Source organism: Micromys minutus (assembly GCF_963924665.1).
Source record: "Micromys minutus genome assembly, chromosome: 13".
Taxonomy (NCBI): domain Eukaryota; kingdom Metazoa; phylum Chordata; class Mammalia; order Rodentia; family Muridae; genus Micromys; species Micromys minutus.
Window position 1 is genome coordinate 24,962,983 of NC_137982.1, and position 13,948 is coordinate 24,976,930.

A 13,948-nucleotide genomic window follows, 5' to 3' on the forward strand; every position below is an offset into this window, starting at 1 on the left:
AAAAGGTTGTGTAGATTTCTTTTAGGTTCTTTTTGTTTATGATATAATCTAACGTCCATGCTTCTGTTTTGGTTTTTTGTTTGTCTCTATTATCATGTCAGATGGTGAAAGTGGAGGGTTAAAATCAGCTATCATTGTGTTATATTTTGCACCTTTACATTTAGGGGGTTTTGTTTTACAGAATTGGGTGTGCCCAGGATTGGTGCATATATGTTTACAATTGTAATATACCATTGATGAACCCTTTCTTTATTGAGTATGACATTATCTCTTTTGACTTCATTGATTTGTCTGAAGTCTACTTTGTTAAGATATCAGAATAGCAGACAGTCATCAAAACTCAGGACCTGTCCGCAGACTCCTGAGACCCCAGAACAACTTTGCAAGCTCTCTTCTGCTAGAACCCACGGGGAGCTTGCCACACACCCTCACCCTACAGGCTGTCCCAGGATGGATATCTGAGAGCTCCTGGAGGACAGCTAGTGTGGTACACACGGGGATTGGGTCCTTTCTGGCCCAGAGAGAGGGCAAGATGACTTCCATCTAGACGCAGGACCCTCCCACAAACAGCTGAGCCCCCAAAGAAGTCTTTCAGGCTCATTCCCACCTGAGCCCACGGTAAGCCCTAAGCCTGCTACATACCTTCACCGGCTGTCTGGGGAGGGATCACCTGGTGATCTTGTGGGAAGATAGGGTGGTGCACTCTGGGATAGGGTCCTTTCTGGCTAACCAAGAGGGCCGGTAGACTGCCATAAAGACTCAGGACCTGCCTGCAAATGGCTGAGTTCCCAGAACAGCCTTACAAGAGCTCTCCCACTTGAGCCCAAGGAGACAGAATGAAGTCAGTGCAATCAGAACTCACTGCCTGCTGGCAAAGAGCCATACAGCCAGGAGCAATTTCCTTCCTGAGCCCACAGGGCCTCGGATCTGCAGGAGAGACAGGCTCCAGTCAGAGACAACAAGATCACCTATAATCACAGGTAACAAGCTGGCAAGAGGAAAGCAAAAGAACTTAAGCAATGGAAACCAAGACAACCTGGCAACATCAGAACCCACAGCACAGCACCACAGCAATTAGTGGATTGCCAAATGCACCAGAAAAACAAGACTTAGACTGAAATCATACTTTATGATGATGATGATCTTTGAGAAGCTCATATAACTGCCTTAAACAATTTCAGGAGAACCAGGAGAAATCACTCAAAGAACTACAGGAAAACACAACCAAACAGATGAAGAAATTGAAAACAGAAATAGAAACAATAAAGGAAACACAAAAAGAGACAACCTTGGAGATAGAAAAACTAAAGAAGAAATCAGGAGTCAGACCCAAGCATCAACAATAGACTGAAAAGAGTATCTCAGGGGCAGAAGACAACATAGGAAACATTGACACAACAGTCAGAAGAGATGCAAGTAAGCAAACACACACACACACACACACACACACACACACACACACACACACGATATCAGAATAGCTACACCTGCTTGTTTCCTAGTTCCATTTGCTTGCAATAACTTTTCTCAATCTTTTTAGCCTGAGGTAGTGCCTATTTTTGATGGTAAAGTGTATTTCCTGGAAACTTCAAAAAGATGGGGCCCATTTTTCAACCCAGTCTGTAACTCTGTATTTTTTAAATTGGGCAACTGAGACCATTAACATTTGGAAACAATTAATATTTAAAAATCTGTATTAATTCTTATTGTTTCATTGATTTTGAGGTGAGAATTTTTTCTCAAATCTGTTTTAATGAACTGTCCTAGCATTATTTCTCCCTAAGATTTCTTGGGTGTATTTATCCCCCTTTTTACTCTGAAGCATTAGTTCCTTACAGTATCTTCTATATTTTCTATATAGAGCTGGCTTAATGGTCATATATTCCCTTAGTCTATGTTTGTCATGGAAAGTTTCCCTTTTTCCTTCAATTACGGCAAATAGCTGAGCTGGGTGTAGTCTGGGAGGCATCTGTTAGGTTTCGGAACTTAATGACATTGCTCCAAGAGCTTCTGGCTTTTAAAGTTTCCGTTGAGAAACCAGTTGTTATTCCAAAGTCTGTGTCTTCTTTCTTATGGCTTTCAATACCCTTTCTTTGTGCTGCTAACTTGGTGCTTCAATTATACTGTGGGAAATTCATTTCCTGGTCGTGTTTGATGCTCTGTGTCCTTGTAGCTCAACAAGCATCATTCCCTAGCTTTGGCAAATTTGCCTCTATGATTTCATTGAGATGATGTATCATTTTTGGGGTCTGTAATTGTCCCCAGTTTTGTGTCTATAATTCATTGATTTGGGCTTTTCGGAGTGTTTAAAAGCTCCTGCATTTTTAGTTCATGACTTTAATTTTAAACATTCATTTAGTTATTGATCATGGGGGAGGATAGTAGGTGGGAGGGTGTGTGTGCATGCCACAGTATACCTGTGTAGGTCAGAGGGTTACTTATGGGAGTCAATTCTTTCCTCTCACCATGTGAGTTTTAGGAATCCGACTCCGATTCCCAGGCTTGCTTGCAAGTGCTTCTACCCACTGAGCCATTTTACTGGTCCCATATATTTTTTTAAAAGGATGTATCATTTTCTTTGAATGAATAATCTATCTTCTGTACTTTCTTTTCAAGCCCTGTTTGTCTTTTGAATGATCCATTCTATTGGTGGGGCTTTCTACTGTGCTTTTTATTAGACTTATTGAATTTTTCATATCCTGCTTCATTTCCTTGTGCTTTTTTCCATTTCTAGCTCTTTATCAAATTCAATTTTCATATTCTAAGTTGTTCCCATCTCACATAACCATTTGTCTGTGCTTTCTTGGGCTTCAGTCAGTTTATTCCCATCCTTCAAAAGTTTACTAAGATCTTTGCATTCTCTCTGAATTCTTTGAGATTCATGTTTCTAATTGTTTTCTCAAATTTTATGTATTAAAATTTTTTAAATTGTTTTTTGTGGACCATTGTTATGGGATTGGTGATTATTTAGTGTGGGGCATATTTTCTTGGCTTTTCACATTGTTCTTGTTTTTAAGATGAGACCTGGGTCTCTAGAGTTAGGATGTTGGTTGACTTTTTATAAGAGTTGCTACTCCTTAGGGCTAGAATCCCAATGTAGGATATGAGGCCGGGTGGTTTAGGGAAGGGTTGAAGTGGGAAAGCAGAGAGAATTGGTCTCTTGCTGCATCTGGGCTGCAGTGACTGACTATGGTAGGCTGAAGTGCCTGAGTCCAGGGGCAGAGGCTCAACATTTTTGAGTCTTAATTATGTAACACAATCCCTGAAAGATACTACATTTTCAATGAATACTTGTTGAATATTTATTGATGGATACACGAATGAATTGAAACCAAATTGTACTGTTTCATTGAACTACCTCACTGCCTTGCATTTTAGATATTTTCTCATCAGGAGTGCCAACTTTATAAAGACTCTTTTTGAATACCTGTTCTCCATGGTCTTTGTCTTTCACAAACCAACCATAGAATGATCATCTCAGACTCCACAATCATGTTCTTATTGTCTGTCTCATGGCAACTCTCATAATTTCCTACTCTGATGTTTTGTATTCTTCTTAGCCAATACATTCCCAGCTAGACCTTCCCTCAGTTATAAGCTACATAAAAGGAGCGAATATATGTTATCATTCATAGAATAATGCTTTGGCTTAAGTAGATACCCAAAGACTGAAAGCAGAGACAGTATAGTGTAGTTTAATTGCTATTTTAAGTTTAATAGGCACAGCTGAACTCTTGATTTTTACTCCCTTTATTTTCCAAATCTCAGTATATGTGACCATTTGGCCACATCTGCTGGTGCTATCTGAGTCCTTTCTTTTTCTTCTAAGTACACATCTAGTCTATCAACAAATTGTATTGTTTATAAGCCCAGGGCAGACGCTGTCTGTACCCACCTCTGTTTCCTTATCTTCTTTCCTGCCTTTCTTATCCAAATTGCTATCATCTGCTACTTTAACCACTACACTTGCAGTCAGGGTCGTTTTCCCCTTTTCTTTTGTATATCTCTATAGGATTAAAGTGGTACAGTTCCGTTATTCCACTTATGTTAAATTTCTGTACTGGAGCACACAGTGGATTTATGGCTTCTCTACTGGCTGGTTTTCTGTCAATTTGACACAAGCTAGAGTCATCAGAGAGAAAGCAGCCTCAGTTGAGAAAATGCCTCCATGAGATCCAGCTGTAAGGAATTTTCTCAACTAGTGATCAATGGTAGAGGGTCCAGCCCATTGTGGGTGGCATCATCCCTGAGCTGGTATCCTGGGTTCTATACTAAGATGGCTTCCTGTTGCATTCACATCAAATCCAAATGCTTACCGGAGGCAGCTCCTGTTTTGCTTATCTTCTCCCAATTCTTTCTTCTCATCTGCAAGTTACCCTAGCCCGGATGGCCGGGTACCAACTATATTTTGCTCACCATTTTGCTACTAAAAACTGAGTGATTTGGGATCAGTTTCTTTAGCTCTGGATCAAAATCATTTATCTCTAAAATGAATGGAGTAGAGCAAGATGACCATAAATGCCCTCTCCAATTTGGGTTGTCTTCCGAGTTCCGGAAGTCACTGAATAGCTGTGGTGGATTATTTGTTGAAATCATTTTTTAAAAACTATCACTCAACTAAAAAAAAAATGCCAGTAACATTCTGTAGCATTTATTATTCTCAAAAAGAAACATTTTTTGAGACCAGGAATATTAAAGAGGATGCTTTGTAAAGTATACGAATGGGTAAATTATCCTTTCTTTTTAATAAAGGAAGATCTCACTGTCTCTAAAATGATGACTGCTTGCTCATATGTGTCTTGTTGGTTTATTCTCTTCACAAATTGCTTTGCTGGAAAATCTCCATAGGTTTTCTTTTTATGATTCTCTTTTGTTTGGTGGGGGTTGTGTTAGCTTCCCATTGCTGCTATAACAAGAAAAATCGGTTGCGTTACTTTTCCTGGGAAGATACACAGAAGCACCTCTGCGCCCCAGAGCAAAGGCCAGTTGAATCCTCTTCATCTAATCAATGCACTGATTCATTTACTTGGGGTTACTCGTTACAGGTGACACAGGCAGCCAAGTCATTGAAAAGTCCTGTGCTGCTTGGCGATGACTCAGGAAAGCTTGGATCACTCAAGGGCTGAAGTCTCTTCCTCACTGACAACTGTTTTCTCCGAGTGTGCTTCTAGGTGGGGAGGGGGTCTCATGAGCTTTCACAAATTCATAATTTGAAACTCAGCTATGAGGGCGTAGCATGAGGTTTAACTATTCCGCTTTATGTTTCCACCAGTCACGCTTCCAGCCACCCACCCAAGAAATCTCTGGATCCTCTAATGAAAGACTCACACACATTAGCTTATTTTTTTTAATACGCTGTTTAGCTCAACGGCTGAGCACCTTTAATCCTCTGCCTGCTACCTAGGTCCAATGGGAAAGTGGCCAGTGGCTACTTACCCGGAAGCTCATATGGCTCGTTGGCTTTATCTCCTGAAGTTCCTACTTCCATCCATGTCCACCACTTCAAGGCCATCAACTCTAAGGGTTCTACCCCAACTCCCTTTGCTCAGCCATTGGCTGCTGGCATCTTTATTGATCAATCAAAAACCAACTGGGTAAAAGGACTTTTAGCATTTGGACATGTAGATTCCCGATTGAATCAAAGCATTAGAACCAGTCTCCATGATAAAGGGTCTAGAACTGAAATCAGTGTTTGCTACCTGTTAACCCAGTGTTCTTGGCAATACAGCCCCTCATTAAAGGCAGCTACTAGCCAACATTAATCAATTAACGCTTGTATATTTTCTCATTTAAATCTTGGGTTTCGAGTATGCTATCCATGTTTTAAGAAGTATTGTTCATTTATCCATGCACATATATTACAAACTTGTTTAGTTGATGAACAACTTAATCAACCAATCCAGAGCTAAAACCTTTCCTAGTCATTGGACATGCTCTATTATACACATGGGTAAAATAGTTATAGGCAGAACTTGTTGGCACATCTTGATGACACACACACACACACACACACACACACACACACACACATACATGCATGTATGTATACATATAATCTTTGATGCAAGACAGTTGGGACTACTACTTGACAAAATGAAGCAGCCAAATGTTGAGACTAAGGATAAGGCTGAGAAGATCAATGTGGGCTACTTTGGAGGTAGTAGTTTGTGAACTGGATCTTTCTTGTTGGAAAATATATGGACATGAAATATGGGAGGATGTGGCTTGAAAATACTATCTGGTGCTTTCTATGAGCAGAGATCAGCCCAAAGTTATTGGAAATTTTGGAGGACAAAGTTGGAATTGGATAATTAGTAGGGAGATTTAAAATTTGTGAAGAAGTGCCTTTAAAAAAAAAAAACCACTTTCTAAGATTCATTTTTAAAGGGTGTGTGTATGTGTTTGTGCAGGTGTGTAGTTTTGTACACATGAATGCAGGGGTACAGAGGAGCTAGAAGAGGACATTGATTCCCTGGAAAGGCAGTTAGGGGTGGTTGTGAAGTGCAGTGCTGGGAACTGAACCTGGATTCACCGGAGCAGCATCCAGTGCTCCTAACTGCGTAGCATCTCTCCAGCCCACAGTGTAACCGTGGGCGTTTCCACCCGTGCCCCAGTTCCCAAATAAAAATTCGGAGGCTTATTATTTATGAATTGCCTAGGACTTACAATAGGCTTATTCCCTGACTAGCTCATAACTCAATAGTTTATACTGTTCTATGTCTGCCATATGGATGGTAACCTCCTCTCCTCAGATTCTCACGCTGAACTTCCTCACAGCCTGGATGGCGAGTCTTCCTGTGCTTGACTCTCAGAGTTCCTCTCTCTCTGTCAGATGCCCCACCTTCTAATCCTGCCTCAGCTTATTGGCCATCAGATTTTTATTGACAGGTGATGCTTCCACTCAGTACCCAAGAGGTTTTCCCTACACCATAGAATGTACTCCCGTGCTGAATCACCCCTCCAGTCTGTTTAGACATTTGTTTTTCGAAATGCTGTTTCATATTTCACTGTCTCACTTAGGGTTTCAATTGCTGTGATTAAACACCAGTAGCAAAAGCAACTTGGGAAAGAAAGGATTTATTTTAGCTTACAGTTCCATGCCACAGTCTATCACCCATGGAAGCCAGGGCAGGAACTCAAGTAGAGCAGAAACCTGGTGCAGGACCTGAATCAGCCGCCATGAAGATTGCTGTTAACAGGGGTGGGGGGTGGGGTGGTGAGGTGGGGGTTTGCTTCTCCTGTTTTGCACTGTTTTTGTTTTTTAATACATGTCAGGACCATCTGCCGAGGTTAGCACCACACACAACGGGCTATTTCCTCTCACACCAATTACTAATAAAGAAAACACACCAGAGGCTGATCACTCTGGACGTCAACGTTTAGTGTGGTTATGTCTAACGGGCACTATGGCATACCAGAAGCTCCCCTCCGAAGGAATGCTAACACATGTAAGGATTTTATTTGTTTATACTGTCCGAGATTGTAAACCTTGAGGCAAAAGACGGCTATGGAAAGGGTTTGAATGATAGACAGTCAGATTCAGATTGGAAAGTTGCTCTTCATCCCGAACAGCTGCGGATCTGAAATAGTTCACTGTGCCTTAGAACACTGTGCAGACAGCTTATTGTCTACCTAGCCATGCACACTGCCTTCTGAAAATGGGAAGGATTCCTCAGAATTGCATGTGCATGAGAATTGTGAGGTCGTTTTCTAATTATGTTCCTATAATTAGAGGAATTTAGGGACTATCAGAAGGCAAAAGTAAAGCCAGACTCATTGCAGTCAGAGGGATAGGGGGCTCCCATGGGCAGCATAGCACCTTCTCAGACTTGCATGGCAGCAGCTCCCGGTTCACCCGGGAGTCTACTCTTCTGCTCCACAGACTCCCCTGTAAACTGTGGCTTTTCTACTTCAAAACGGTCTGGTTGCTGTGTCTCTAATCTTCTGATGCACACTTACAGGCACTTCTCTTCCTAGCTTCTCCTGGATCCGAAGGCGGTCATTCTTTCCTCCTTCCTGTCATTTTGGTAGCGTTTCTGCTACAGTTTGTACCAGGAAGAAACATGCATGTATCTGACTCCCCACCTCCTTCAGCAGGTCATTTTAGAATGCCTACTTATATCTTAATCTCTCCATATAAAACACTTTGTTATGAACATATCCAGATACAGATATAAATAGTGCAAGAACAATTATGTGTAACATAAATAAATCAGGGCCCATGGAAGGAGGTGCGTTAAATTCCTTTTCTCACACAAGCATTCAGAGTTTTCAAAGCTAGGACAACACCAATAGAAAAAAAAAAAAAAAAAAAAAAAAAAAAAAAAAACACAGCCTTTGGAGGAGTATGGCTCTGGAGGTGGGCGGCAGAACAGCGGCTGTTAAAGGAGTGGTCCTGCTAAGATTTTGTGAGGACCCGCTGTAAGGCCATGGCAGGGGCAGTCTTGGTTTAAACTGTATTTGGGATACAAAATAAATATGACATAGCACTGAGTGAGTAAGGACACATGACTTCCAGCCTTGCAGCTCAGGCTCCACCCACAAAGCAAAGTGACTGGCTGCTTCACACCTCTCATTTATACTTACTTAGCACTGTGCAAAAAAAAAAAAACATTGGTCCACCAAAGCCAATATCTTTATCTCAGGAAGGTTGGAGTATAGAACATCAGAAAAAAACTGTTACAGTTCTACCTTAGGAGATTGTAGTGACTCTAGTTAACCATCAATTACATCTTATGCTCTTTGTTGAGTTGTACACAGCAGCTAAGAGGAGGTGCTGTATAGGCGTTGACTAATGCTTGTCAAAACAACAAAACCAAACAATCCCAAACCCCAAACTGTGAGATTGGTGTTGTGTCACTGTAGGGAAGTCTTCTAAGAACCTGCAATATTCCTTCTGTGGTAGCTTGAATGAGAGTGTCTCCAGAGGCTCATAGATATGTATGTTTGGTCCCTAGCTGGTAAAACTGTTTGGGAAGGATTAGGAGGTGTGGCTTTCTCAGAGGAGGTGCTGAGGCCTTGAAGAGATTCCAAAAAAAAAAAAAAAAAAAAAAAAAAAAAAATTGTGTCATTTCCAGTTAGCTCTATCTTATCTCACTGCTTCCTGTCTGTGGGTCAAGACTTTAGCTCTCAGCTACTACTCCAGTGTCACGCCTGCCTGCCTGCTGCCATGCTCCCTACCATGATGGTTATAGACTCACTGTCTGAATCTGTAAGCCCTCAATAAACTCTTTCTTCTATAAGTTAGTTGCCTTGGTAGTGGTGTCTTATCCTAACAGTAGAAAAGTAACCGAGACACCTCCATATTACCTTTCTTCTCTTTCAGTAGGATGTAGCCAGCAGCAGAGGCCATTAGTGACCATGAGATCGATGAAGACTGTATCCTGGAATGATGGTGTGTCTGACTGAGGATAACCAGAGCACCATTCCTTCCTTTAGTAGATTTTCTTGCTACTCCTGCACTTGATCATAGTATAGATCATACAGGTTAAAGGATTTACAGTATCTTTGATATTCAAATTGTATAAAAGTGAGAAATTGTATTGCAGTGAGAAGCTTCATCACTGGTTTTCTGGGGCAGTATTGAATGAATGTGACTTTCACATAAAAAAAATGAATTTAGATACCTGGTTCATTACTCAAAAGCCTTGTGACCTCAAGCAATTTACTGTTTTCTGAGTTTCAACTTCCCTCTCTATAACTGCAGATGCTATAACTTGTTCCATGCTGTTTTTTCAAATATTAAATGAGATATTTATGTAAATACAACAGATAATGTGTTTGCAAAATCATTACTTTTGAATTTCCTACTGACTTATAAATAGTCATCGTAACAGATATGAATAATAGTTTGACCTTTATACAGGCCTAGGAAATTCTCTGTAGATGAAATATTTTGCAGTTGGGTAGGACATTTTTTTTTATAGCTGGACCATACAGATGGCTCCTGTCTTTATAACTATTGATACTTTAAAAACCTTTCCCCCCCCTCTCACAGTGCATGTGTTCTAAATAGAAAATGGGGGTTTGTTCAGTGTAGGGTTTTTGTGTTGAGTATTGATGTAACTCCCACCTTACCAATAGGAAACTATTTCAAATGTCAATAAAAAACATTTTGAGGAGCATCTCTGGCATGCAAAGACTGGTCAAAACTGAAGCCGAGAAACCCACAATTACACAGCATCATGCTGTCTGTGTTTGGACAGCTAACAGGAAGCGCACCTTTCTCTTGTTTTCAGTGTGATGAACGGTTTGGCTTGGTGGTGTATTTTCCTACTTCAAAGCTGTGGTTAGATTAAAAACTAACATGTTTTGGTGAATTTATCTCTTGAAGGTTTTGTATTCTTAGAGAGATGAATATTTTTTAGTAATTCTTTTCTTTAGAGCACTACAGAATTTGTAGTCATTCAGTGATCTAATAATGTAGCTAGATCTGACTCCTTCCACAGGCCTAGCAATAAAAGGCATGAGTGTCTCTGTACAGAAACCTCCCACAAGGGGGTTGGTTATGCGATATGGAAAGATGCTTCCATTGGGTTAGAAAAATTACAAACCCCAAAGCAGAAAGCCAAACCCATTTTCCTGAAACCACCCTCTACATTATGCTATGTAATTCTATAATTTTTACATGTCTGAGTTTCTGAACTCATCAAAATATTCCATAGCATGCCTCTATCAAAATATTCCATAGCATGCCTCTATCAAAATATTCCATAGTATGCTGCTATGTTGAGAATTTTGAAGTTGAAACCTTTGAAACAGCAAGACACACTACATGCTACATGATCATCTTGAATCAAATAGAAATCAGTATAGCACAGGAATAAATAAATATTTACTAAAAAAGAAGAGTAAAGCATGCACTGAGTGGTTTGGTGACATCTGTCAACATTCTTTCCAATGAGTCTGAAAATCTGGTTTTGAATATGCCTCCCCTAGCACTTCTCTATGAGGAAGTGAAAAACCAAAATGTGGGAACAAGATGGAGGCTGAGAGGCTGAGAGGTGATAGGATTATGTGACAAATCCTGGGACCTCTAACTCCAGAGACTAACATCAGGGTGCAGATCAAGTTTATTGCCCAGTATATAATTATATACAGTGTTTGAGCCAATCCCAAGCTCCTAAGTCCCTGGCCAACCATATCTTACCACCGTCGCTGGCCCCCAATGGAAGCCCTACCTGAGGAGGTAACTGAAAAGAAGCAGGGAAGTGGTGGAAAGGGGGACATTGATACCCTGTAGCCACCCTCCTGGCTTCGGGTCCTTTTGCTGTCTCACAAGTGTCCCAGAAGCCATCTGAAATCTAATGCTGTGTTCAGGGATCTTAGATCTAATGCCACATACAGCAGATCAGGACTCCTCACGGAGTCACAGGAAGTTGTGGTACCTCACTCTCCATCCCATCTTTTTCCTTCACAAAGTTGGCATCCACAATCCCCACACCAAAGTTGGAATTTCCAAGCTCACACTCAATAATGCAATGTTTTCTAATTCCAGGTTAAACATGGCATCAAGTTCCATCTCCTCAGTCCTAGTCTCTACATTCTAGATTCTCACCTCTAACTACTGGTTTCACAGTCTTTAGTTTTCTACACTATCATCAAGCAGAGTCTGTGTCACACGAGCGTGTGTTCTGGCTCCGTCATTCATTTCCTGTGTGGGACTAGCAACGTTCGTTTTGTGCGATCACGGTGAAGATTAAACAAATACTGAGCAGGTAGTCACAGCCAGGGAAATACTGATTAACTATTTTCAGTCCCTTAATTATCCAGGGTGAAAATTGTACTCTCTTGTTTTGCTTGAAGTGGCAGACAAGCATTTGGGATTCGGAGGTAAAAGTTCACATGCTTCATATTTTCTCTTAGAACACACAGTTTCCTTCTTTATCCTCAACCCACTTTAGTATCTTTGATTGCCCTCGTTACAACAGCAGTCTTCTTGTTACTTTTCTTCCACAGTGTAGGTCTGCTTTTTAATTTGAAAACTTTCAAGGTCTTCATTCATCCTGGAACTACAAATCCCTTTACCCAGGCTCAGCCTACCTTTCTGCATCATCTCTCACCTCCTGCCCACAGCATGCTGAGAAGGCCAGTCTTACCTCCTTCTTTGTGCTCTACACAGGACTCCTAAAGTCTGTGATATGCTTTCTTCCTCTTCAAGCCCTAGTGTCCCTAATTGTTAGCTCCAATTTCTTTTCCCCCAGAGCCTCTGGACATGCATAGGTTCCATCCCGGAGCAGAAATAACGGATGCTAGACAAAACAGCTATGGAGTAATTCTGCATGGAGTAAAGAAAAGAAAGCAGAGGTGTAGAGTTGAAGAAAGGTTCCTAAACTGCTCAGTTGTTTTCAAATTCGCATCTTGACTACTAGTGCTCTGATGAAATACTTCACATTTGAAAATTATAAATAAGACTTTTGCCCTCCCTGCTCCATAGTTCTGCTGTTTGGGGAGTTCAACATCACGGTACAGCAAGTTCTGTGTCTTGAAAGTTCTCTGCTTCCAAGCCTGAGGGGAGGAACAAGTTCTCCTCTTGTGGCTGAAAAGGACAAAACAGTTGGGGGTGGGGACACTGCCTGCTACCTCTTTAAAAAGGGTTCAATCCCTCATAAATTTATTACTCCTCCAAAGGCTCTCCTTCTTACTCCCATCCTCTTGGGTTTTAGTTTTTAACATATTCATTCTGGGACAGCATCCATCAAACCACAGCATACAGTACTAGTAAGCAAGGGCTGGAGAAAAGGCTGGAGAACAGTTTACTGTTGCCAACTTTAAGAAGTATTGTGAACAGCAGAATATTGGGATGCTCAAGATGAAATGGCCTCATCACCTAGGAGGTTCTATTTATTAAAAAATCTTGCATGATCTAAAACAACAAGGAAATAATAAAGGTAGAAAACAAAAACCAGGGATTTCAGATTCATAACACTATTTCTGAATGGATTTTAATAACAAAGGCATTTTCTTTTGGCCATAAATGTATAACCATAAACATGTAAACATTACTGAGCCCAGCCAATAACTTACTACTGCAAACGTACAGGCCTTCTGTCTGTAGTAGGGCTTGACCCACCATTGGGTAGAATCTCCAGGCATTTCTGTCATTGTTGTTGTGATGCAGAGGCAACAGCTGCTCAAGTGAAGCAGGAATGGGTGATCTTCCTGCAGGCTCTGCAGTTTGCTGTGTTCCAGACTCATGACTGCAATGCGAATGGATGATGCTGTAGCAGCCACACTGGACCTGGGAAGTCTTTGGGGGTGGGTTGTGTGGGAGTGGTAGTTTGGTAGTGATATCTTGACCTAGCATGTGTACCAGCTTGGAGTGCATCTCTAGCACAACAAAAATCTGGATTACAGTTGGAGAGAAATTGCTGTGGGTAAAAATGTTTGCTGTGCAAACATTAGGATTTAATTTAAATTCTCTGAACTCATGTAAACAAGAGGTGTGTGTGTGTGTGTGTGTGTGTGTGTGTGTGTGTGTGTGTGTGTATCTGAAGTTCTAGTGCTGATACCAAGATGGGAAGTAGAGATAAAAAAATCCTCAGGAGTTGCAAATGGTTTACATAATAAAAAAACAAGATAATGTCTTAAGTGAAGAGGAAGGCAAGGGCACCCAAGGTTGTCTTTTGACCTCTACACACACACACACACACACACACACACACACACACACACACACACACACACACAGGTACATGGGGGGGCAGTGAACTATTTGAATGTAAGTTTTGTTACTTATATTGATCTTGAGTTTAGAAATTGTATATTCCTATGTTCCTAGTTCTTAAAATCTAGATAGGTCTCAGAAGACTGAATTCTGCCACCTCCTGTTATAATATGTAGCATTCTGTTCCTTTTGATGCACATTTCTCTAAATTTTATACTTAGGCTTGATGACTCTGTAAAATCATACTGACAACACTTCTGAAACCCAATAGTTTTATCCTTA